The 4,733-nt window shown below is 42.6% G+C and overlaps 1 long non-coding RNA gene across 1 annotated transcript; it reads left to right on the top strand.

Annotated features, from left to right (window-relative positions):
• Nucleotides 1-1,341: 1,341 nt before the first annotated feature.
• On the top strand, nucleotides 1,342-4,500 carry LOC310883776. Its single transcript, XR_014573858.1, has 3 exons — nucleotides 1,342-1,443; nucleotides 2,241-2,476; nucleotides 2,990-4,500. It is a non-coding gene; the product is annotated as an uncharacterized lncRNA (long non-coding RNA).
• Nucleotides 4,501-4,733: the final 233 nt, after the last annotated feature.

The raw sequence follows: 4,733 nt of genomic DNA, 5'->3' as shown, positions 1-4,733 counted from the left end.
ATCTCTGCCTATTGTTAACTCTGCCTTCAAGAAATTTCTGAGCAACACATGGTACCAAAGGCAAAGCAAATCAAGGAAACACCTGGGGTGGGAAAGCATTCCTAATTCCCACTTGGGCTGAAACTCAGGAAACCTGAACAGCAAACAGAGAGGTTTGAACAGGGCTTCACCCTATCTCTGCAAGCTGTGGGTGTTTGCAAAGAAGAGGTGAGTCAGCAGCACCCTTTCTGTACAGCAATAGTAATCTTGGCTTTTAATAGCTCTCTGTTAGCTCAGGAAGAAGGAGCAGCTGACCATGAAACAGCAAGGACATCTGAAGAGGTTTAAAAATGTAACATGTGAATGATATGTTTTTAAATAGAGTACATAAAGGGAAAGCGAGAACTTGGAATAAATCCAAAACTAAAAATCCAGTTCTGGAGAGGAAATGAATGCAAGGTAAGACCAAAATATTACTTAGATCTTGAGTGAGAGGGGAAGGTTGAGCTGTCAGACCTAGACCCTTTCCTGGAAAAAAAAAAAATAATAAATTTCTTAGCAGAGGATACTTTGGGTGAGAAAGACACGTGATGCTCTGGTCCCACCAGAGTTTCAACTGTAGGGATATTCTGGGCTCTCAGTTGTCCAGCTGGGTCAAATCCCAAATTTTAGTGAAAGAAAACAAATGGTCTGGAAAGAGCGGTGGAACTCAGCCTTAGATACCACAAAGAACAAATCTGTTCTTCTTTCTATCCTTCATTCTGAAGCGCTCCTTTGACCCTGCTTCCCAGTTTACATTTCATCATGTGAAACTTCTTTAAAAGTAGCTACAGAGTATACAAAAATAATCCTTACAAAAGTAGACTTTCCGTCTAATGCATCTCCCCACTCAATAGGTCAGTTATCATGGCAAAGAAGGGAATGAGTCTTGCCTGACATGATTTGTTCTTCAGAAATCCATACCTGGCATTTTTATTACCTTATCTTTTGGGTGACTATAATCTAATTGCTTAATATTGTTTTCCTGAAAATCTCCAGGCTCTGGAGATGAACTATAATTTGGAGTTGGTCTATAATTTCCACCTCCCTCTCCTTCCTTCCTCTTCTGAAAACAGATATTATAGTTCTCCCTCAGTCTCTGCTCTTACAGCTGCCTGAAGGTATAGCAAACAGTTCAGAGTCTGCTTCAGCTGAATCCTTCAGTACTCTAGGGGGGATGTCACCAGGTGCTGTAGATCTGACTACCTCTGTTCTGGTGCAGTCATCTTTAACTCATCCTTTCTCACACCTGGCCTGTCTAATCTCTTTGTAAAATGCAGTGCCTTACACAGCTTGTTGCAATTATTTCTTTATTCCGAGTGCTGAAGAATATGCTGAATGCTTCAGCTTCATCTGTGTCATCTGTTATTTGCTGTCATGCTACCATAGGGTTAGGCTTCCCTTTGTCGTCTTCTTACTTTGAAGGTATTTCTGGAGCCTTTTTTGGTGCCCTTTCTGCTCCTCACTTGCCTGGTGCATGTTGGGACTGCTGCTTCTATTCTGGCGTGATTCTACTGCCGCAATACATGCTCTGTGCTCATGTGTCCTTACTCCTATTTACCGTGCAATTCTGCTTTATTATTCAGTAATGCAGCCATAATGGCTCTTATTATTTTTCCCTTTCCTCTGAATCAGTATAGTTTGCTCTTAAAAGCGAAACATATTGCACTGGGAGCAAGGGAGAGACATCAGCCATGTAGGGGTGCTCTGCAGGGTCTCTGGGTGCTGGGAGGGCTTGGCTCAGCAAGAGGGGTGCAATTCTGGAAGGGAGCAGGCAAAACCTGAGCTGCAGTTGGGGCTCCTGTCTGATCTGTGCTTTCTTCCAGACCTTTTGTTTTGATAATCCCACCTCTTGTCAGTGGCCATCTGGGAACTGATTTCATGCCAGGATCATTAACTCTTAAGGCACTGCTCTCATTTTCCTCATTGTTTTTGCCATATTTCAGCTTGGTACTGATACTGGTGGGAAGTACTTTTCAGGTGAGGCATACTATGCCAGTAGAGCACAATGTGTGTGATAATTGTGACTGGCACTGGTGATCTGATGGCCCTGTGTCTATGTCAGTCTCATCAAAAATCAAAAAAAGGCATTTACAGTCTGAAAGGAGATGCAGGCAGAATTTGACCGAATGGAGGATGAGTGGAGGAGCAGCTCCTAGTGCTCTCATTTAGGGCATTAGTGCAGGGCAGCACAAATTTTATTTAAGTTATCTTCTTGACAGGGGTACTTCAGTACAAGGCAGAACTTGCTTGGAAGACACCAGGACTGAGGTCCCTAAAGTGATACAGAAAAACCTGCTTAAAATTGTGCATGAAGATCATTTAAGTTTGGAAAATCCAAGAGAATGGCTAGAGACGTGTGCCAGCTACAAAGAAACCCTGACACTGAGGAAGCAGTAGAAATTTTGTTTCATACCAAAATGTAGCTTCATGAAAGAGATAACAACAGAAGAGATGGGTAACTGCTGTGTAGTTGCACATTAATACCTGTTAAAAGTTTATGTGTGCTTTGGGGGGGTTACAGCTGATCTGGACAGGTCAGAGATGGAGGCAGGGACACAAGTCCTTTAAAATAGGAATGCAGTCCTTTCCAACCTTAAAAAAGGACTTCTGAAGTCTTCAGCTGGGTTTTCCTGTCTTGGACTTTGGTCAGGCTTGGCATGGGAACACTCTGAAATTATTCAGCTGTTTTTTTTCTTTGGACAAAGGAAGATATTTTTCTGGGGTCAATTTTAAATTCAAAACCTGCTTGGTCAGGAACCTTTAATGACTGATAATCTTTCAGCTGCTCTGTCATAATACAGACACAGGGATTAGGTGCTGTTTTCCAGTAGCTTAAAATGCTATACAAGGTGGCTTGTCACTCCCCTTGACAAACCCTATGTGAAGGTCCCCAGGTAAATTTCTGACTTACAGCAATGTAAATGTTGATAATCCAGCTCTCAGCAAGCTAATTCAAATTTTATTCTAGTCTCCAGATGCTATCCAGCTTGTGCTCAGAGACCCCAGTGATGCTGTTAGCATACTGCTGCCTGACTACTTTGTGAAAACAGAGGAGACTTTTACAGAACAGCTTCCTTAATTCCTTTGGATGCAGCTTCTGGGTCCTGAAATGGCCCAAAAGACTGACTGTGAAGAAACTGTGACATAATTTTAGTGTGCCAAACTGCGACACAGGAGGTAGATTAGGTTTTTGAAAAATGAAGCTCTGTACTTGATGTAGAGCTTGAAACTGGGGCTCAGACTGTGGAATCCGAGAGGTGCTGGTTGGGAAACATCTCTGGAGGCGTTTGGTCCAATGACTTGCTCAGATTAAGGTTGTCACCAGCACTAGGTCAAGCCAGCTGTATTTTTTTGCAGCCAAACATGGAAAACCTCCAAGGATGCATGTCTACCAAGTGCAAGGCTGCTCCCCACCCCAGTGCAATTTTTTTTTCCTGATGTTGAACTTCCCAAGCTACAACCTGTGCCCATTGCCCCTTGTTATAATGTCTGTCACTGCTGAGAAGAGTTTACCTCTATGGTCTTTATGGCTCCCTTTCCAGTTGTTGCAGGCTGCTCCTATTTCTCCACTGAGAAATAGCCACCTTTTCACTAGGTAAACAGTGCTACATTTTCTGCAATGAGAGAGAGCTTGCTGTTATCTTAATATTCAACCTAGTGTCCACTGTATAACCCCTAGGTCTTTTGCAGCATTGGTAGTCTTGAATTTGATGGAAAATGAATGGGTATGTTGGATCTGATATGAAATATTAAATCTCTATTCAAGGTGACATTTCATAAATTACATGCCTGCGAAATCATGGAGAACTCAAATCTTTTTCAGTAAAGATGTTTGCTCCAACCACAAAAAACAATTGGGGTGCCATTCTTGGGGCAAAAGCCAGGAAGACCCAGGATCATTAGACCTCTTGCAGATATGATTTTGGTTCCATAAATCTGCAAGTGCATGAACTGGAAGCTGCATTCATTGAGTGCACAGGGCAGATGCTGATAGAATGTACTGCTCTTATCTCATCCTAATACACATAAAGCCTGAATGTGACTCATTATATTCCCTATCAAGACACACTTAAATAGGAAATTTGGTTATGGATTCAAGATTAGCTAATCAATGAAAACAAAGGACATGTCCCTGCACTTTGTAGGGTGTTTCTGTACAGCTGTCAGACTGTCCAGAATTTCCTGAGCTCTTGTCTGTTCCAAGCTTGTGTTTGCCTGGACGTTTGCAGTCAGGCTGTCAGTGTGGATCCTACGCTGCCAGCCCACTATGAGTCACACTGACCCAAACATCTATTTGGCCCATTATTGCTTTTCTTTATTACCGTCAGACTGGTAGTTTAATTTCTGAAAACAAAACAAAACAAACCCTCAAACATCACTTCTGTCAATCTCAACATTAAATTCAATTTGGAAAGCAGAAAACAAAACAAAAGTACAATGCCCAAACTTGTCCTTCCCATCACTGCTGCGCTGCAGGCCACATGCAATCCAGAGTCAAGGCGGGGAGACAAACACTCCAGGCAGGACTGCTGTTGTGTCTGCTGAAGGCTCCACTTGATTTCTCTCCTGCATTACTTTTTCTACAACAGGCCTAAGCAATCCCCAGGCTACCCAGATGTGAGAGTGAATGTCCCATTTATGGCAATGATTTTCATCACAATTTGGTGTCCAGCTGTCCCTCCCTATTTCATTTTTCTTCATATGGGAAGAGA

This window comes from Anser anser (assembly GCF_964211835.1).
Source record: "Anser anser genome assembly, chromosome: 18".
NCBI lineage: Eukaryota > Metazoa > Chordata > Aves > Anseriformes > Anatidae > Anser > Anser anser.
The sequence above is the reverse complement of the archived record's forward strand: the minus strand, read 5'-3'. Positions and strand labels throughout refer to the sequence as shown.